Genomic DNA, 22,578 nt, shown 5'->3' with positions numbered 1-22,578 from the left:
ATAGCAAAAAATGGTAGATGGAGCAATAATAACTGACATGATCCATGATTACATGATATTTTTAGTGATATTTGTAAATTGTCTTTCTAAATGTTTCGTTAGCATGTTGCTAATGTACTGTTGAATGTGGTTAAAGTTACCAGGGCAGGGAGCACGAGATTTAAAGGGGCCGCAGCCTGAATGGGTGCATAGTTAATGTTGAGCAACCGAAGCACAAGCTGTTAAAGCTCCGCCGTCTTCTGGAAAGGGGGCCAGGAGCAGCAGCTCATTTGCATTTAAAGGGACACACACAAAAAGGGCGTGTTTTTGCTCGCACCCAAATAGGGGCAAATTTGACAAGCTATAATAAATGATCTGTGGGGTATTTTTAGATGAAACTTCAAAGACGCATACTAGGGACACCAGAGACTTATATTACATCTTGTGAAAAGGGCATAATACTGTACATCCCCTTTAACACACCTGCCTAGAAGTTTCTAATATGCCTAGTAAGATGTTGATTAGCTGGTTCAGGTGTATTTAATTGGGGTTGGAGCTAAACTTTGCAGGACAGTGGCCTTCCTGGAGCAGGATTGAAAACCCTTGCATCAGACTATTCCTATTATTTGTACTACTGCAACAGAGAATACGTTTTGTTCTGCAGCAAAAGCAGCTCTAATCTGCTACAGACATGCTGAGCAGATGTATGCATGTATAGGTGGTTCTAAAATACACAGTACACAGTAGATTACCTTTGCCCGTAATAATTAAAATACACTGAATGGACAACCTTTGTCTCCCTGTGCCATATGCTGTGTAATAAATAACTGTAGCAGTTGTGGGTTCAATTATAAGGGTTTAATTATTTGTCTAGACTCACTAGCACACCATTAATCTCCTGTAATCACTCACAGATTTATAGTGATGTCGTCAGAGCTCTGAAGCAACGCTTGATCAATAAGCACTCAGTCCTATAAGTTATTTCTAGTAAATCAATCGGTGCCCTATAGAGACCTTAAACACCATAATTAGTCTGTGCAGATCAATAGAGTATCTCTCTTTTTCTCTCACTCTTTCTCTCCGTGACTGTTCAGGGTGTGAGTTACAAATAAGGGAGAGGTTTGAATCTCCCAAAATAAGTTAAAACAGAAGGATAGAGGTGGGACTTAATGCACTGTTTTCAATCTACTACTGTTAGGATTGATAGCAGTTTTTTTGTTTTTAGCATTTTATAGTTTATATTTCAAAGTATAGAATCAAAATGATCACTGATTGTTATCTAGCTGTGCTTGGTGTATCAAAATACATTTCAAGTTATGTTAAACGAACTTACGAAGTTACGATATTATTTTCACACTGACTGTATTTCTACAATAGAGCATGGTGTGTCTCTCTGTGAATGTAATTAGCCGAGTCTTAATGGCTCATTATTTCAGTTGCACATGAGTTGAAGTACTTGCTTACATATCAACATGCAATTTACTGATTAAGTGTAGTGTAAACTCGGGCTGGGTGGTGTGAGGATATGAAGATACATGGACTGCTAGAGATTCTGCTTTACGTTATTTAATGTATGGAACAGGACGTATACAGAGTTTAGTTGCTTTAGTTGTTTTATAATATTTGTTTTACTGCCTTTAAGTATTTTTTTTTCTTAACTTGTAACTAATGTGGTAACACTTCAGTATAGGGAACACATATTCACTATTAACTACAACTTTTGCCTCCTAATTTACTGTTTATTAATAGTTAGTAAGGTAGATTTTGTAGCATTTAAATTTAGGTATTGGGTAGGATTAAGGAATAAGGTCATGCAGAATAAGGCTTTATTATGTTCTTTTTAAGTGCTAATAAGCAATAGCTAAAAGTGAGAATTGAACCCTAAAATAAAGTGTTACCATAAATGTCATATATAATAACTTTTTTTATTTGCAGTGATTGATTAGTTGGCTTGTTTCAACCAAATTTTGGGTCAAATATGGACAAAACAATTGGGTTAAAAATTTTAATTAAAAATGTTTGTCCATTTTTGACCCAAATTTGGGTTGAAACAACCCAGCATTTTTTAGAGTGTGTAGAGTAGTGTATATATATATATATATATATATATATATATATATATATATATATATATATATATATATATATATATATAAGTTTGGAAACATTACTATTTTTTATGTTTTTGAAAGAAGTCTCTTATGCTCATTAAGGCTGCATTTATTTGATCAAAAATACAGAAAAAACAGTAATATTGTGAAATATTATTACAATTTAAAATAATGGTTTTCTATTTTAATATACTTTAAAATATAATTTATTTCTCTGATGCAAAGCTGAATTTCCATCAGCCATTACTCCAGTCTTCAGTGTCACATGATCCTTTAGAAATCATTCTAATATGCTGATTTGATACTGGTGCAAATGTTAATTTTAATATTTTCATTTTATTTGAAACCTGAGGGAACTTCAGTATAACATACAACCCATTCCTATTGCAAACTTGCCATATGTTGCTCAAGTTAATTGACATCTGCACTTTATCACCGCCAAAATCCAGCATCTTGTTTTGAGTGATAAATCTGTCAGTGGTGTGAACGTTACTCAGAAACGCTCGCAAGCGGTGTGAACAGAGGTTATTAGTTCACAGGGCCGTGAGCACTGATGCCAGTGAGGCGAGAGACTGTGAGAGGGCAGATGGTGAAGAGGTTGAGCGAAGAGCTCTGCGTCGCCCCAGGCCTGTACCCTGGTGTCCATATTGGGTCGACCTTGTTCTCATCTTCCTGTCGCCATCAAAGCACAGCAGCTCTTTTGACTAATGAGGATCATCCACAATACTGGGCGGTGTTTGTGCATATTCATTCTCCCTTTGTGTCATTTCCATTTCAAAGGCGGAGAAGAAAAGCAAAAAGCACTTCTTCGTAATCACAGGGGTCTGAAATTGTATCCCAGCTTGGGTACAAACCACAGGGAAATTCTTGAAGGAGCTTTTGTTGTTTCCTGATACTTTGCTCACTTACACAGAGCCATTAACATCACCGGATCTAAGCACATGATATACGATACGTTTTGCTTAGGACATTCTTGTGCGTCACTGCAGCCTTTGCAACCATCACTATATGAGAGGCACACCGTTTATCTAAAATGAGCAATAAAACCTCTCATTTGATGCCGTCCTCCTAGGCCCTTTTGCGCAATTATCTTCAATCACCTTCTCGAAGTAAGTCTTCACAATTGAGGAAGGAAATTAACCGAGTTAGAAAACCAACAAACCACAATTGCTCCTCCTGAATACACAATTTAGCTTTGAGAGGAAATGCTGGCTGTCTAGACTGAGGTGATAATATCTGTCATATTCTCATCCTATAAAGGAACTCATAAACTTACATAATGTTGTTCTCTTCACCACATCACAGGTTTGACCTCATATTCTCTCTGTCTATTAAATGAAGGTTATCTTCCAGACATGGAGTAAAGTTTGTGGAGCAAATTATGAGGAAACTGAGTGACTAACTGAAAATACCCATTTCTATTATTAATTCCACTGGCTTTCCGCTCGTAGGAAGGCACACACACACACACACACACACACACACACACACACACACACATATGAGATCACTTTAATATCTCAGTTGTTTCTTCTAGACAGAATGTAGATGAAATAAAGGCTTTTGCTTTTTCTCCAGTACACTCATGTGTCTCTAGTGTTTCAGAAGAGGTCTTAAACTGGGCTCAAATTTGCCAAGATACCAACATATGCATTCAAAAGTCCAATATCTCAGTATGAACTCAAATATTTCTCATTAAAGGATTAGTTCACTTCAGAATGAAAATTTCCTGATAATTTACTCACCCCCCATTTCATCCAAGATGTTTGTCTTTCTTTTTTCAGTCGAAAAAAAATGGGGGTTTTGAGGAAAACATTCCAGGATTTTTCTCCATATAGTGGACTTCAACAGGGACCAACAGGTTGAAGGTCCAAATTGCAGTTTCAATGCAGCTTCAGAGGGCTCGACACGATCCCAGACGAGGAATAAGAGTCTTATCTAGCAGAACTTTTGGTCATTCTCTGCAATGTGCCACGCATTACGTAATCACGTTGGAAAGGTCACGGTACGGCAAAAAACTCCAATAACGTTGTTGTACCTTTTTTTTTTTTTTTTCTTTTTTTTTTTTTCTTGTAAAGGCTGTTCGACTTAGTCTTTGCATGTTCACTTTGTAAACACTTGTTCGGTACTTCTGCCTACGTCACACGTGACCTTTCCAACGTGATTATGTAATCCGTGGTGCATCACAGAGCTAGTGCAAGATGAGCATTTGTGGTTAAAAAGTATATAAATTTTCTTTTTCTTTTTTTTTTGAAAATGACAATTCGTTTCACTAGATAAGACACTTATTCCTCGTCTGGGATCGTGTAGAGCCCTTTGAAGCTGCATTGAAACTGCAATTTGGACCTTCAACTCGTTGTACCCTGTTGAAGTCCACTAAAAAATCCTGGAATGTTTTCCTCAAATACCATAATTTCATTTCGACTGAAGAAAGAAAGGCATAAACATCTTGGATCACATGGGGGTGAGTAAATTATGTGAACTAATCCTTTAAGTTCCACCAAGACCAGAAGAACTGGCTACCTAATTGGATCTTATCTTAAAAGTCTCACAAGCAACTTTTGCTCAATTCGTTATTTTAACATTTCAATAAAAGTAAATGCAAGTACTTGTCCCTCAAGCATATATAAATATGCTGAACAATCAGCCATGGATCATCCTTGTGATGCATTTCATGAGCATTTCGAGACCTAATCTGAAGAGTTGCGAAAGTGAGGTTTGCTTGTGAATTCATGCTTTGACAGGAGACCAAATCATGATCTGCCCTTTAAAAGAAGGATTTACAGCTTTTTAAAGTTTTTCAAACAACTTTTTACTCTTGTTCTGTAGAAAACCATCACATATACTGTTGCTTCAAGCTCCAGAAACCAAAACAGTAGTTTTTACTTTGGTAAGCACCACATCGCCAACTCAAGAACCCTGTACCCTCCAAAAAATAAAGGTTAAAAAATTGAGGTTTTCTCAGAGATGCCATAGATGAACCATTTTTGGTTCCCCAAAGAACCTTTTCAGTGATCAGTTCTTAAAAGAACAATTTTTTTTTCTTTGTAATAATCTAAAGAACTTTTTTTCCACTATAAAGAAACTTTTGTGCAATGGAAAGATTCCATGGATGTTAAAGGTTCTTCATGGAACCATCAATGCCAATAAAGAACCTTTTCTTTTTAAGAGCGTGCAGCCCAAAACGGCCTCGATAAGCACAGAGAAGCTTTATTTTTAAAAGTACAGCCACTGCTAGTGGGCTGATTTACTTCAAGATGCATGACTCGTTTATTAATAGCTCCTTTCTGCACTAATGAGCCACCGCCAGCCACCTATTGTGGCTTCTCTCTGGTCCTGCTTCACACTAATGTTATTGACCGACTCTATTTGTGCGTTCGAGTGCTGTGTGTGCTGTCAGATAGGCTTCAATAAGCAGGCGTGTTATGTAAACATTGAAATGTGTCACTTTAAAGCATCTCGCCGTTCTCAGGACACTCTCTGGCAAATCTATAGTCCTGTATAGTGTACATGCAGCTGTGAATCATGAGTGCATCAGGCTTTGAACACACATGACCCCGAAGCCACATATGTTGCGTCAGCGCGCGTCAGCCTAACGCCTGCATGTGGGTTTACTAAGATGAGCAAAACCTGAAGGGAAAGAGCACGTTTACGGCATTAATCGAGCGCTTCATGTAGCTCCCGACACTGTTTTAATCAGAAGGCTTCAGTTCAGATCTTAATACCAACAACAACAGCAGTGCATTTAAGTGTACACACAGTCAGAATCATCTCAAGCACGTCATAAAGTCATGACAGTTCATGTAACAACACATACACGGTTGCATACTCACAGGAGTGGTTGAAGTCTGCAGGAGGCAAACAGTATACCGTCTCTTACTCTACTCTTCCTTCAGTGTGAAAGGGAGGAGAAAGAGGAGGAGGAGGGCGGCCTCCAGGTCTGGAGGCAGTCAGCGCACCGGCAGACAGATAATCCAAAACTGGAGGTGTCTTATTTAGTCTGCGGCACGCGTGCATGCGTGCATGCAGTAGACACAGGCACAGGCGTTTATCTCGCGTCCCCTCGCTGCGCTCCCTCCTACTTCTGCTCATGAGAGACCCTTCTGACAGGAGGAGATGTGGGAAACATAACAGAAAATAAATAAAAAATAAAATCATACAGGAAGCAAATGTGTCTCACTGAAGGATTTTATAATCATGCTGGGTCTCCACCCCCACTTGGCTGTCTCTCCTCCCCTATTGTTATAGCAACGGCCAATCAGAGCGTTTCATCACACAAGCCCTCTCTGCCTGCCGAGAGAATGATTCTTTCACACCGGAGCTTGTTCAATATGGCTGTGGACCAATAGTGTGTGTGTGTGTGTGTGTGTGTGTTTTGTGGATGCTGTTAATTAGCTGATCTGTCTAGTGGAAGGTTAAACAGAATTTCACTGTACTAAGCTGTCAAACTTTGGGGGTTTTTTTCTGCTTTGTGGTTTACCATCTTCACATGAGCCTGGGTTATTAGTGTGTGCTAGGAAGAAAGATATCAAACACATCAGCATAGACTAATTAGGGAAGAGCTTTGAAAACATGCTGGTTTTCACTTGCTAGTCAGTTGTTGATTTAGGTTTAATAGAGAAATACACTGGTAAAAGACCTCATTAGAGATTATTAAGTGTTTTTAATGAGTGTTATTGTCTTGTTTTAAAGATTTTTAGAAAATTAAACAGGAAAACATGTTCATTTACTTGAAGCAATGTTGCATAATGACTTGTACTATTAGCACTTGTTTTCGTATATTTTATCAGTATTTACTGTCAGTTTTTAAAAAAATTCATATTCTTGTTTATACTTAAAAACAAGTCTGACAATTCAGTCAGTGCAGTACAAAATGCATGGTTAAAGATGTAAAATAAGTCTTAAAATGGGTTGTTGATTATGATTTCATTTTTTTAACTTTAATTAGTTTGTAATGTTGCTGTTTGAGCATAAACAACATCTGCAAAGTTACGACGCTCAAAGTTCAATGCAAAGGAGGATATTTTCTTTTAAAGAATTGGCTGTTTAAGGACTACAACAAACGGCTGGTAGGGACTACAACGAGCTTCTTCCTGGGTTAGTGACATCACTAACCCTAAAATTTACATAAACCCCGCCCCCAGGAACAACCAACAAAGTGGGCAGGGCCATGTTGGGCTGCATTAGAGAAGAGGAAGAGTTGGTGTAGTAGAGTGTTTTTGTCATGCCGTCATTTTACGCCGGACTGCTTCACAAACGAGGGTCAATTCAACACTGGATTTGCACAAAAGATGAACATGACGGCACATGCTGGTCGATGAGTTGAATCAACTCCACAGCAACTACATAAATTTATCCACTAACCATTCAGAAACGTCCAGTTTCATTCTAAAAGTTGTAACTTCTTCCTGAGTCTCTCCATCAGTGTCGACTCCGGTTTGAACAATGTAAGGCTGAACACCGTTACTGACAATCCTCATTTTGGCTGCGTGAGCAGCTCATTTGCATTTAAAGGGACACACACAAAAACGACATCACACCCAAATAGAGGCATAATTAACAAGCTATAATAAATGATCTGTGGGGTATTTTGAGCTGAAACTTCACAGACACATTCTGGGGACACCAGAGACTTATATTACATCTAAAATACATTCTTAAATAAATTTATAATATTTTGTCCAAAAACTGTCCAAAACCAGCAATTAAAAAAAACCTCATTAAGATCTCAAATTTTACATTGCATGAATTTCTTTCTTGTGTGAAACACAAAATGAGACATTTTGCTGAATGTCCAAGCTGCTCTTTTCCATATAATGAAAGTGAAGGCTATGGACTGTCTAGATCCAAAAATGACAAAAAAGCATCATGAAATGATCATAAAATAGTTCATATGACTTGTGCGCTGTTTTTCAATAGGTTTTGTGAGGAGCAGAATGAAACTGAAGTCATTTCTGATTCATTATTGAATATATTTCCCTCCTCTCTAGCTCTCGATTCTCATTTGCATTCACCTCAAAATATAGCATTTCAGGATGTTTCATGCTAGTGTTATTTTAGTAATATTATAGTATTTATTAATATTTGGAATTAGCTTTTTTTAATATATTGTTTTCATTTTTAGTAATTTTGCCATTTGTATTAGTTTCTTAAAGTTTCTACATAGCATTAATTTATTTTTATTTCAGCGTTAGCTTTAGTATTTAAACTTTCAGTCTAACTTGTCTACTTTTATTTGAATTTTTTTAAGTTCATGTTTTTCATCTTATATATTTATATTGCATGTAGAAATCTAAAAAAAAACACTTTTTTATGCTTTTTGTATTTTTGGAGCTCTATGGACACATGCTTTATTGAAACTGCAAAATATCTATTTTTTTTGTTCCATGAAAGAAAGTCAAACAGGTTTTGAACCACATGAGAGTAAATGATGACAGGATTTTCATGTTTGTCTGAACTATTTCTTCAGTTCTAGTTCTATTCCTTTAAAACCAGTTTTGTGTTTTAAAACACCAAGGGATGTTAAAATGTGGCTACAAATGAACAAAATCCCTGTTAGATCTTGTGCGTCTCACAGCAGTATCACAGTAAAAGCTCCTTTTCATCATGCGAGCAGTTCAGGCATTCAAACAACTTTCAGCTCGATTTCAAACACGAGGTTTGTTGATGTTTGCTTATCCGTGTGTGTCTTTACCCGCTGTATACATAGCACACTACATATAGCGCAAGACTTCAGAGGCGTTGACCCGAACAGCAGCAGAACAAGTACTCAGCAAAAATTAGGCATCCAAATTAGGTTTTCACACCTGAATTGGAAAAAGTAATTTCAGTGAAATTAGGTTCAGAGAAGCATGGGTACGGCAGAAATGGAGGCAGAGGGGAAAAAATGGTTTCACACATTTTCTTCATTAATACTGAAGCATGTCAGCAGCATTAATTTTTTTTATATTAGAATGAGTCAATAGTTGATTGAGATGTTTACAGGACACCTACATGACTTACTGGCACAAAAAATTGACTTTTTTGTACATTTCAGTACAGTACGTTCTGAACACAATTATTTTTAATGAAACAGTGACTTTCTAAAAAGTTCTCAGTAAGGAATCATGTACAGATAGACGGTCATTATCGCATAATAAACCCTCAGCCCTGATGGGAAGTGGAGCGCAAATAATGAAGACCTTATTTTACCATTTTGTTTAATTGCACTTAAATCTCCTCTCTACTGTCTGTTGTTATGCACTTCCACTTCTGCTGTAGAAATGTACTATTGTCTTGTGAAGTTTGGTCTGGTTGCACTTCTGATATTGTTTTCTCTCGTGGATTAATCAGTTCTGCTTTTATTACTCTCATTTGCAAGTCACTTTGGATAAAAGCTTCTGCTGCATGAATAAATATCAGTGTAAATGAAGCATTGGCCCTATGTTACTCAGCAGTTCAACTGAAGTTCAATTGTTGTAAGTAACTTGGCCTAACAGAATATAAGTACCTAACAGAAGTACTATTATATATTAGTTTTTTTTCTTCTTAAAGTAAATATAGACTCTTTTCCACTAGGGCTGTAGGCTGGTTTTTAACCGCACACTCAAATGCTCACGGAGAAGAGTGCTGGACAGCGATCGTGAGTCATGTGAGTGGTTAAAGGTGCCCTAGATTCAAAAATTGAATTTAGCTCGCATAGTTAAATAACAAGAGTTTAGTACATGGAAATGACATACAGTGAGTCTCAAACTCCATTGTTTCCTCCTTCTTATATAAATCTCATTTGTTTAAAAGACCTCCGAAGAACAGGCGAATCTCAACATAACACCGACTGTTATGCAACAGTTGGGATCATTCATATGTACGCCCCCAATATTTGCATATGCCATCCCATGTTCAAGGCATTACACAAGGGCAGGCAGTATTAACGTCTGGATGTGCACAGCTGAATCATCAGACTAGGTAAGCAAGCAAGGACAATAGCGAAAAATGGCAGATGGAGCAATAATAACTGACATGATCCATGATATCATGATATTTTTAGTGATATTTGTAAATTGTCTTTCTAAATGTTTCGTTAGCATGTTGCTAATGTACTGTTAAATGTGGTTAAAGTTTTCTTACTGAATTCACGGAGACAAGAGCCGACGCTATTTTCATTATTAAACACTTGCAGTCTGTATAATTCATAAACACAACTTCATTCTTTATAAATCTCTCCGACAGTGTGTAATGTTAGCTTTAGCCATGGAGCACTATCAAACTCATTCAGAATCAAATGTAAACATCCAAATAAATACTATACTTACGCGATTAGACATGTTGCATGACGAACACTTTGTAAAGATCTATTTTGAGGGTTATATTAGCTGTGTGAACTTTTTTTTTATGTTGTTTAAGGCAAGCGCCATCTCTTGGGGCGGGGAGCACGAGAATTAAAGGGACAGTACACCCTGAATCGGCGCATTTATAATGATAAAAAAATTAATAAAAAAAAACTATGGGGTATTTTGAGCTGAAACTTCAGACACATTCAGGGGACACCTTAGACTTATATTACATCTTTTAAAAACATGCTCTTCGGCACCTTTAAATATACTTGCACTTCGGATCAGAATGCTTTTATGACGCGATTTTAATGTAAACACAGCCTACTGCAAACACCTTTGTAGTTCACTTCAGCCTTTTCGAACTTTATGAATGATTATTTTAGGTTTAAGTGGTGTGTGTAAAGAAACTGGAAGCAAGCAGAGTATGAGTGTTTCTAAAGCACACAGTGCCATCTGCTGTTAAAAATAAGCTCAGAATCGATTCGGGAGAGAATCGCGATACGTCGGAAAATACCAGAATCGCTCCAGATTCTTTGTATCGTGAATTGAGAAACGATGTATCGTCCCAGCCCTATTTTCCACTTTGTGAGCTGACTTCTGAGGTGAAATCATCCCTCATATGTGATTGAGTTGGAACATAATTTACAGAAATATTTATTTTTACATTTTAAATGCCTTTTTGTACTATAGATTTTTATTATTTATAAATAATGCATTTATAAATAAAATTTCCTTAAAGGGATAGTTTGCCCAAAAATGAAAATTCTGTCATTAATTACTCACAATCATGTCATTCCAAACCTGTAAGACTTTCAGAGATTTCTGTCCCTCCATAGACAGCTACACAATTGACACTTTTACGCTTCAAAAAGTTCATAAAGAGATTGTAAAATTAATCCATATGAATTGAGCAGTTTAGTCCAAATTTTCTGAAGAGAACTGATCGTTTTATATGATGAACAGATTGACTTTAGGCTTTTATTCACATATAAACACTAATCAGCGAACATGAACAAAAGCTCAACCGAACCTGAATGATGTGCGAAAACCGGAAGCTTAAACGTGCTGCGTAACACGAGAATGAACCTCATTGGTTCTCGCATGTCAAGCAAACATGCTTGAGCTTCTGATTACCAGTGAGTAATGAATGTTTATATATCTAAATAAAAGCCTACATTAAATCTGTTCATCATATAAAGCGATCATGTCAAGTTTTTTGGACTTTGGAAGTTTACAGTCTCCTTATGAACTTTTTGAAGCGTCAAAGTGGTAGTTGCATGGACTGTCAATGGAGGGACAGAAATCTCTCAGATTTCATCAAAAAATATCTTAATTTGTGTTCCGAAGATGAAAGAAGGACTTAAAGGTGCTACAGAGGATGTTTTGTTTTATACATTTTTGCAATATTACTTGAAACTGTCTTTACTAACTGATAAAAGACTATTTATTAGGTGCACTGAAAGGAATAATATTAATATACATCATCTGTGCACGAGGTAGGGCCTTAAAAACATCAGCCAATCGTTTACGTGATCATCGCATAAACGATTGGCCCTCTGGCTTGTCAATCACTGCCGTGACGTTCCTTGTGAGAGACAAGCGCGGCTGCGCGCTCCAGTAACTTTCCACACTCCACAGGCGCCGCATGCTATGTTTTTGTCAGGAGACAGGAGTAACAACTGCAGATTATGAGTTACCTGCGGTGAGTCCGACATAATGAATCCACTAACACGACACAGCGAATGCCGGTGGTAAACACTCGTGTTCCAATACTCGTGCGCGAGTTTTGGGAGGCGTTCCCTCGAAATGAGCTGTGAAGGAGGGGGGTTGTTCTTACGCACGCGCTTATTTCAAAAACTCACTAACAGTCTTTGGATTCTCAGTCGACGAAAAGATCCTCTGTAGCACCTTTAAGGGTTTGGAACAACATGAGGGTGAGTAATTAATGACAGAATTTTCATTTTTGGGTGAACTAAACCTTTAATATAAAATAATTTATGTTTTATATTATATTATATTATCTTCCATTTTCCAATCCACTTAAACTATTGTGGGGATGATGAGCCTATCCCAGCAAAATAATATTTTGCTTTGCTTTGCTTTAATTATTATCTAAACAAAGAGTGAAATGAACATGAACAATTTTGATATTTATTATGTGAAAATTATTTAATTTTTCTAAAAAATGTCACTCTCATAGTTCATCACAGTTGAACTGGCATCATTTCCACCCTGATGATTTGGTTTGCTTGTTTAGCAACATTGTCAGTGAATAGCTTGAGGTAAAATATGAAACCTAACATGTGAATAAATGTTATTGTTTGTAATTTCTAACCAAGCTGTAATTATGACAAATAGTGTGAAAATACAGTATTGCTTAACTGTGTGTATTTAGGATACATAAAATGCAAGCAGTGAAATTAGAAACATTTTATTCCAAAAATGTTTAAAATGTAATTTCCTCCCTCCAAAAAGTATCAGATCACCATCTGGTACGGTCACAGTACTTGCATCCATACTCTTTAGTTATTATTTAAGATGCCTAACTCTTTCCAAACAATTTATAACTGCACAAAAACATATTTAAAAAACAAAACTCTACCTTAAAAATATACTGCATAGAATTGCTATGTTTGTTATTATAATTTTGAATGGATGAGAATGATGTGATTTTAGAAACTTGGATTGTTTACACACACTGACAGCTCTGACAGCTCTGATCGTTTATCAGCTTTGATGATAATAGCATGAGGTAGGTGAAGTTAGTGAGCCGTTAAGATATCTGGCCCTGTTGAAGCCGTCAAACGCCTCTGTGCTGTCAGGACTGAGAGGATGATGGTATCTCCTGCTCCTCTGTGATGGAAACTACCGACACACATCAAACAACATGATCAAAGCTTGTGTTTGCCTCATAACCTTGTTGTTCCGCTGAGCGGTACAAATAAGTTTTGTATGCTGAAGTTCAGTGTAGCTTGTCCTTTTAATTTCAAATGGAAAGTCTTTGTTTGAGGACATAAAAGCAGCTGTGAGGAACCGATGATGAGCTGTTTCTGTTAAAGTTTAAAACTGAAAGGCTCTTTTGACATTAAAAAGGGAGCAGTGACCATTAATTGGTCCAGAAGGTTGTAATCAGCTGATTCTGATTATGCTTATTAGATTGGTCTGAAATACCAATACAGATCAGTCCTTTGATTTCATAGCTTGACACTGCTGCTGACGATGGAAAAAGGAAGAAACCATAACTGCATTATAGTGTGATACAGCATATGCAAACCTAATTTATCCGTTCTTTGTTTTATTGAATCTATTACATTTGTTGTAAGTTTTGCTGAATGTACAGAATATGGGAATATATTTCCTTTTTTCTTGTTCTATTTCAGTATTTTTATTTTAACATTTCCGGAATAAAATATGCAGCTTCTTTCTACAATGACATATTTTTATGCTCTTTGCATAATTTGACAACATTACAGCTTGACTGCAAATGTCGCACGATAAAAATATTCTGTTCACTCGTGATAATTACCTTGATTTTTCTGTTTTCTCTCATATCTCATAACTCTTCACTGACACTGTTAACTCCTTGGTAACCAAGTAACTTTTGAGAAAACTTTTTGGTCAATATAATGTTTTTGAAAAATTATTGAAATTATCAATATTTATTAATATTTATTTAAAGGTGCCCTAGATTCAATAATTGAATTTACCTTGGCATAGTTGAATAACAAGAGTTCAGTACATGGAAAAGACATACATTGAGTTTCAAACTCCATTGCTTTCTTTTTCTTATGTAAATCTCATTTGTTTAAAAGACTTCCGGAAAACACGCGGATCTCAACATAACACCGACTGTTACGTAACAATAACCAATATTTGTATATGCCAGCCCATGTTCAAGGCATTAGACAAGCCAGTATTAACGTCTGGATGTGCAAGGTAAGCAAGCAAGGACAATAGCGAAAAATGGCAGATGGAGCAATAATAACTGACATGATCCATGATAGCATGATATTTTTAGTGATATTTGTAAATTGTCTGTCTAAATGTTTCGTTAGCATGTTGCTAATGTACTGTTAAATGTGGTTAAAGTTACCATCGTTTCTTACTGAATTCGCGGGGACAAGAGCCGTCGCTATTTTCATTTTTAAACACTTGCAGACTGTATAACTTCATTCTTTATAAATCTCTCCAACAGTGTAGCATTAGCCGTTAGCTACGAAGCACAGCCTCAAACTCATAGAGAATCAAATATAAACATCCAAATAAATACTTTACTCACCTAATTCGAAGCATGCATACAGCATGCATGACGAACATCTTGTAAAGATCCATTTGAGGGTTATATTAGCTGTGTGAACTTTGTAAATGTGCTGTAATATAATCGAGAGCTCGTGAGGCAGGGAGCACGCGAATTAAAGGGGCGGCGCGCTGAAAAAATCAGTGCATAGTTAATGATGCCCCAAAATAGGCAGTTAAAAATCTATGGGGTATTTTGAGCTGAAACTTCACAGACACATTCAGGGGACACCTTAGACTTATATTACATCTTGTGAAAAAGCATTCTTGGGCACCTTTAATCTTTGTTTACACTACTAATCAAAATTCTTTGGAATTAAGATTTTTTTTATGTTGTATCTTATGTTCTCCTGCATTTATTTGATCAAAAATACAGTAAAAACAAGAATATAGTGCAATATTAATACAAAACTGTTTTCAATTTGAATATTTGTAGATTGTAGTTTATTTCTGAGTTTTCAGCAGCCATTACTCTAAAACAATAGTATGGAGCCCATAAAATTACATTTCCAGGACAAACAACCTTTCACAAAACACTTTTATGTGCACCTAGAAACTTTTACATGCTCATGGGAAAACTATGCATAAATTAAAAATGGTAATGTATGAGCTTGAAAATGTTTCCCCATGCACACCAGAAATATTTTCTTGTTTTTCTCTAGTTTTTCACACAAAAGTTGACAAGCAAACATCTTGTTCTGCAAATGTCACGAGGTCAAACATGAAATTAGTTTAGCTGAATTTTTAGGTTTCCGTTTTCCATGCAATGAAAATGGATGGTGGCTGTTCCAACTAATTTATGAATTTATCTGCAATCAGTGACAGGATCATTTTTAGTTTTTTAAACTGAGCTGATACTGTATGTAAATCTATGTAAATCTACTTCACAGCACTAGATCTTGAAGGCTTAACACTGTCAGTCATCAACATACAGATTTAAATCTGACAAAAGTGATTTTCTTTTTTTAAGTGAGGTGTGTTGTAACGTCGAGCCTTTTCTCCTGAGTCACTCAGCCAACCAACCTGGAAAACTCTGCTGACAAAGGCCGCATTTACATTACATTGTTCAAGTGACCCAATTCCGAATTTTTTATTTTTTTTATTTTTTTTTCTTTCCTCCCATGTGGCACAGATCGGAAATGACCCAACAAATGTGTAAACAGGAAAAAAGCACATTGATTCCAAGATTCTCAGATCAGTTTCAGGCCTCTTTCATATGTGGAAATAAATCTGATATGATTTGGATACATGTATTTGCATCTGCCTTGTAAGCAGACAGATCGAATATTCCCGTCAGTACATCATTGAAAAAGCGACCGTGGAGAATGACGTCAACTCAGGTGGACACCAGCTGTGATCACATGACTCTTTTCAATACCTAGGCTCCAACAATGGCTCTCCTCTTTTTTTTCTCTGCCTTAAAGGAATAGTTCACCCAATTTAAATTTTGTCATCATTTACTCAACCTCAAGTTGTTCCAAACCTGTATGAGTTTCTTTCTTCTGTTTAACACAAAAGAAGATATTTTACCAGAAGATACCAAACAGTTGACAGTAGCCATTGACTTACATTTTTTTTTACCTATGGCTACCGTCAACTGTCTGGTTACCAATATTCTTCAAAATATCTTATTTTGTGTTCAACAGAAGAAAAAAACTCATATAGGTTTGGAACAAGGGTGAGGGTGAGTAAATGACAGAATTTAAATTTTTGGGTAAACTATCCCTTTAAGAGATCAATGTTTTGCTGACCTTTAAAGATGGAGCAGAAAGCAAAAGCTTGCATTATCATTTCATCTGCATCCGTTGCAAATCATGCAAGTTTCTACTTCCTTTTCAGCCTAAGCTTTTTCATGTCGGTACGTCTAGTTGTCTACCTTGGGTTCTTTCGCCATGTGTACAGTGTAAATGCAGATATCGGATATGGGTCACTTTTAAAAGAAGATGTAAGCTTGTCATTAAAAAAAAAATCAGATATAGTCAACACATCGCAAGACCTGCGGTGTAAATGCGGCTAAAGAGACCGAATCAGTCGAGCGACCTTGTCGGGAACGAAAGAGAAAGAGATTGAACAGCAGAGGGACAGAGTTTTCTCCCCACAGGCAACACACTGAGATCTGATTAGATCAGCGATGCCCTTCACAGTGGACTCAGATCCGAGCTGGGCCAAAGGAACGCTCCGGAAAATGAAAATCTATTTCAGGGGGGAGCGGGCACCAAACGGCCGGGGTTAATATTTAATGAACAAACAGGAGTGTGATGTGGTGGCAAGCTGCAGGACCCGCCGTGTTTGCACAAGAACAATCTGCAGCTTTTTTAAAAGAGCCGCTTTGATTTATGCCGCGAGAAGAGACGCCCTGGGAAGAGAGGACACGTCTGATGGAGTTCTGTGCTGGGAAAGTATGGAGTCAGCACATTGACTGGATAACAAGACTCTTCATCAAGGTTTCCCCTGTGAGAGAACTTGTTTCAGTGGCTTTCGATCGATTTAGCTGTATTCTTGTTTGGGAGTGTTTCTCCTTTGTGATGGTGTGTGCATAGAAGTGCCTGATGGGACGCCTGCTGCTCTTCTTCAGAATTGTAGTGCTGCTTATGCTTATGTTAAAGACCTTGGTTTGTGCTTGTAGTTTGTAAGAGATTTTTGCTTTATTTTAAAGATTTTTTTTTATCCCTACTGTATCATATTGAATGCACATGTGGGAACTGTATCATTAACTGTATCAATAACAGCACACACATTAGCCAAGCACTAACGTGAACGACAGACAGTCTGGATTAATGGACACAATTTTAGGTAATAGCGGTCCCATGGCTGATTAGCACAAGAATTTCAGTAATCATGTGAGTTAGCCGGTTAGCCGGAGACCTAATATAAAACACAAAACATCTGGTAGAAAATATATACATCAGTAATTAATCATACTTGCAGGTTGTGATTCTGTGGAGCAAGTTGGCCCAAATACAGGGGACACTGTCCCATCTTTAATGGATAAGCGTTTTGTAAATCCCATTTAGACCTCACAGAGATTTGAAAAGCAATCGTCAAAAGGTTATACTGCTGTTGTATCTCTGTGGTAATTTTAAGCAATGACTCTTCACATTTTCATCCTTTGGAAGGGTTTTTAAGAGAATTTGCTTTTGTAGAGGAGAAAACAGCATCTTCTCGACATGTACTGTACACTCAAAAAAATAACTCTTTGCACGAACATAAAAAAAATCATGGAAATGATTTCCACATGATTAAGTTGCTTTATTTCAGCATTATGCAATTCTGTTATTCCAATTTAATGTACTTACGTTGGGTCAACTTAATTTATTAAGGTTGATTCAACTTATTTACAAGGGTTGGGCACAGCTTAATTTAATAGTGTCAGCCCAACTAATTTGCAATGTTTTGGACCAACTCATTTACTTAAGTTGATCCAATCTATGCAATTTAAGTTAGCCTAACAAAAGTACTTAATGCTGAAAGAAAGCCATTTAATCACGCGGAAATCCTTTCCATGATTTAATTACATTAATTCAAAGAATAGCTTTTGAGTGTTAATAAATTAAAATCTTTTTATCATACACTCAAAAAAATGACACTTTAAACTAACTCAAGTCAATTATGGCCAGTGTTTCCACATAACCAACTTAGTTTTTATTAACATTAAAGGTTTATTTTTACTCTATGCAAAATCCTTGAGTTGTGACAAAACAACTGACTAAGGAAGAATCTATGTAAAATAGTTATGTCCAACTTACTCAATTCAATCATGGACAGTGGTTCCACATGATTGAGACAAGTAAAATCCAATAGAATCAACCATGTTAAATTAACTAGAATCAATTGTGTTTATTTAAAATAAAATAAATAAATAAATAAATAAATAATTGTTTTCATATACATTGATTTTTACAATTAATTCTTCTTGTTTAATTTTGTGATTTACATAACTTTTGTGATGTTCTGTGTTAGAAATCTAGATGTTATACTGGATTCATCCTAAATTGCCTTAACCAGAAACATTGTAAAGCCTAAATTGATCATAAGTCCATTGGTGGCAATGGTTTTACAATCAACATAGGCTTACAATGCTTTTGGGAAATGCAACCCAGAGCACTACCACAGTGATTGCTTTCTTATTAAAGTAATTTGAAAGTTTGTTAGCAGGTCCTCAACAATTCACCACAATGGCAACCCTAAAACTATTAATTAACAGAAACTTTTAAATACCAACATAATAGAACAGTAAACATTAAAAAGTCTTTCCATTTTCTCATCTCTTTAAAAACTGCTTAAAATAACACTTTATTTCAACATTTACACTCCTAGTTCAGCCCCTTTGCAAAGCATGATGGGAAGTGAAAATCCTGTTTGATTGAGTCCTGGTTGGGTTTACTTGATTGAAACATGTTATTTTAATATAAAAACATCAAGTTAAGTTAAAAAGTAATTGTTTCAACTTAATTTAACATGAAGCAATTGAATTTGAACCAGAAAACTAATACAATGGTGTTGAATCAAAATAAGTTGTTTAAATAAAGTGAACAGCATGAAAAAATCATTTTTTTTTTTTTCAGTGTATAACACAAACCAGCTACAGTGTTTGAGGGTCAGAGTAGGCATTGTTCGTGGGAAGCCAATCAAGACCGTATTCCGGCAATATGCAAATGCGTTACCGTGTTACGTATGCAGGTCACGGAAATGAGACTGGAATACCTGACGACTAGTTTAGGCGGTTCAGAGTCAATTCTTTGTTTTGAGAGACAGTAACTTGAATTTTTGATGTGAAATCTTTAATGTTTTTTATAAAGTACACTCTAAATATAATGTGTTTGCTCAACAACAACAACAAAAAATTAATGCAACAGTTTGCATCAATTTTTTTGAGTTATGACAACTTTTAGTGAATTTACATTCAACCAACAAGCTACATTGAGTTAGAGGAACTTAATAATTAGTTGCATAAACACAAATTTTTGATTACTGATTACCCAAGTTGATTACTCAAAATATTAAGTCCCTACAACTTCCAGAGTTGTAACCCTGGAACAAATTAATCTTATCTATTTCAGTTCAAATCAACAGCTATAATATTACATGGTAACATCATTTATTTAACATGTATATTTGCTTATAGAGTCAGTGTCGTGTTTACCTTCATGTATCTATTCTTCAGCACAATGGTAACCACAAAAATTTCAACATTACAGAAACTCTTTTAAATGTCAAACATAACAGCATTATGCTTTGCATATAGGATTCCTTATCCAGTCCTATATGCAAAGCATGCTGGGAACTAGAAATCCACTGCCTAAGTTATCAAGACAATTTCATTACGTTATACTACAAATAAATAAAAAAAAAAAAGCCAATTAACGCAGAGTTTATATTACAAACAATATTAAGTTAATGAAATGATCAATTATTATGTCAACAGAACTCAACAAATTAATGTTTGCAACTTAAAAGGTTTAATTAAAACAATAAATTAGAATTTGTAACTGGCAACCATGCATTTATTTAAAGGTGCTCTAAGTGATGTCATGCGTTTTTAGGCCAAAACATTTTTTGTCACATACACAAACATCTCCTCACTATCCGCTAGCTGCCTGTCCCCTGAACACACTGTAAAAAACGCGGTGTCTGTAGTCGCCACAAGCTCCGAAAACGGCAATAAAAACAAACTGGTGCAGCCTGGACCACGAATCATAATAAACATGCTCCAGCCAATAACCGACAAGAATGATTTTAAATGCGCGTTCATGACTGTTTCAGGAAGCTCAGAGGGAAGGGGGAGGAGGAGGAGGAGGAGGAGGAGGAGGAGGGAGGGTCTAGCTAGCCTCTGTTTTGTTTGACAACACTTCGAACGTCAACAGGAAGTTACTCCACCCAGGATCACTTAGAGCACCTTTAACTGGCCTGAAGCAACTTAGCTTTACTTGATTAAGAGTGTTACGTCCTTTTAGATGTTTTAGTTTGTTTGGCTAGGGGGAAATTTGGGTAAGTCAAGGTTTTCTGTTTCTTTTAAGTCAACATGAAAACTGAAAAAAATGGACCCTATTTAACCGTCTTAAAACATGTTATTGTGCGTGATTCATCAGTTCACTTTATTCTCTAATGTCGCAGATTTGGGCCACAAATGTCTTGTTAACTAAGTTTAAAAGAACTACTCCTTTAACTGACTTTAATAATACTGCTGTCATTTACTGTATCAGAGAAGGGCTGAAGATAGCTGTAAACAACCACTTAAAACAATAAGCTAGTTTATTTTACCCATTGATTAGAGGTAATGGGTAAATTGTCTGCACTCCATGGTACAAGAAATATAATCACTCCACAAGGTCAGAAAATAAGAGTGATTATTCTCCTGATGGAAATTCCATCTGAACCCAACCGTGAGGTGAGCCGAAGACAAAGGAACAAACTGTGTTCTTGAGATTCCTCTCAATTCATCTCATTGGAGATCTCAGTGAGGGTTAATTCTGATTAGTGATGCTCTTTGTCGGCGGGACGCATGCACACTGCTTTCAGTCAGGGCCAATTGCTAGTTTTCTGATGACCTTGGAGGCAATAAAGGCTCCATTATCAGACCGTGATGTCATCGTTCCGTTACACTGCGTGAAGATGATATATTGTCGCAGGCCGGAACAAAAGAGATTTCACACTAAGTGCGACTGGTGACCTCAACATTCTGGGAATACTCTAAAGTTTGGTCACCATTTTTTCTTGGAGGTGGAAAAAAGAACAAATCTGGCCTTTGAATAAATACCCCATGACCTTCAGGAGGCATGAAGGAATTCTGATTTCACTTAATGATGATGGGCCTAAGGGTAAAAAGAACACACTATATATATATATATATATATATCTACTGTGTGTGTGTATTAAGGCTGTTACCATGCCTTGAACATTGGGGGCACCAATCGTTTGGGACCAAGGAGGGTTGGTCTTTTTATTTAAAGGAATTAAATAATAAAACAATTAAAAGTTATTTAAGGGAGTAAAGAAATAAGAATGCAGGAGTTCTGGGTCTAATTGTAGATATGGACTAATCAATTTAGACTATTGGCAAATTGTTTTTGTTTTTTTTCACATATTTAATAATATGTCTAATATGTTGAAAACACAAAACGTTTCTCATCTTGTCACATTCAGTTATACATGATTATTATTACACAGCTCTGTGGATTACTTGATTCTGATTGGTCAATCGTGCCATCCAGTGGTATGTTATTCCCGATAACAACCGCTGAAAACAGATAACACCGGTTCAACCGAGTTACTGAAGTCTGCAGCGCTGTACGCTTGCTAAAAATGTTTTTTCTTCATCAAAGTTTTGCGTTTGGTGAGCTGAATCAATATTTTGTGTACAGTTACTTAATTATGTCATCCGGTATCGTGGACTCGCTCTCTCTTGTTTCATACAAACGCAGCTGCTGCCATTTTTCGACTATTGTTTTGTACATTGTTGGATTATAAGATAACAAACAGGTACGATTTTAAAAGAGTTTCATCTCAGATCAATATCTTTTATCTCCATAATTATTTATGTGGTGAAATGCCATTGAATAAGTGGTGTGACTGTACCGTATCCCTTAAATATCCATCTAGTTTGAACTTGCCGTGCTAGCAACTGCTCTCTCTGCGAAAGCTTTGCTATTCCGTCTCGGATCAATATTTCATGTCTAATTATTTACTTATGTGGCAAGTAGCCATGTAATAAGCGGGATAATGTACATCCAGCCGGTTGTTATCTAAGAATAAACTCCGCTTCGCGTTGGGGTCCTGAACACAGATATTAAATGTTTAGCTACTTACATTACCCAAATTGTCCCCCCTTATATTTGATATTCTTGCTATTGCTCTTTTTGTTGTTGATAAACCATTGCAAT

At 36.4% G+C, this 22,578-nt stretch overlaps 2 protein-coding genes across 10 annotated transcripts in view; one reads left to right on the top strand and one right to left on the bottom strand.

Moving 5' to 3' along the window:
* cdk18 (cyclin dependent kinase 18) overlaps window positions 1-6,273 on the bottom strand; it is a 77,989-nt gene extending 71,716 nt beyond the window's left edge. For 2 of the 4 annotated variants that reach the window (XM_048172699.1, XM_048172697.1), the window contains exon 1: window positions 3,367-3,875. The gene's annotated coding sequence lies outside the window, so the exon portion shown is untranslated. Of the gene's footprint in view, window positions 1-3,366; window positions 3,876-5,923 lie in introns of those variants that run through there. The other 2 variants (XM_048172698.1, XM_048172695.1) reach the window with 2 other exon arrangements.
* elk4 (ETS transcription factor ELK4) overlaps window positions 1-22,578 on the top strand; it is a 163,362-nt gene that overhangs the window by 111,040 nt on the left and 29,744 nt on the right. The window lies entirely within an intron of this gene.

Source organism: Megalobrama amblycephala, linkage group LG21 (genome assembly GCF_018812025.1).
Source record: "Megalobrama amblycephala isolate DHTTF-2021 linkage group LG21, ASM1881202v1, whole genome shotgun sequence".
NCBI classification, from domain to species: Eukaryota; Metazoa; Chordata; class Actinopteri; order Cypriniformes; family Xenocyprididae; genus Megalobrama; species Megalobrama amblycephala.
The sequence above is the reverse complement of the archived record's forward strand: the minus strand, read 5'-3'. Positions and strand labels throughout refer to the sequence as shown.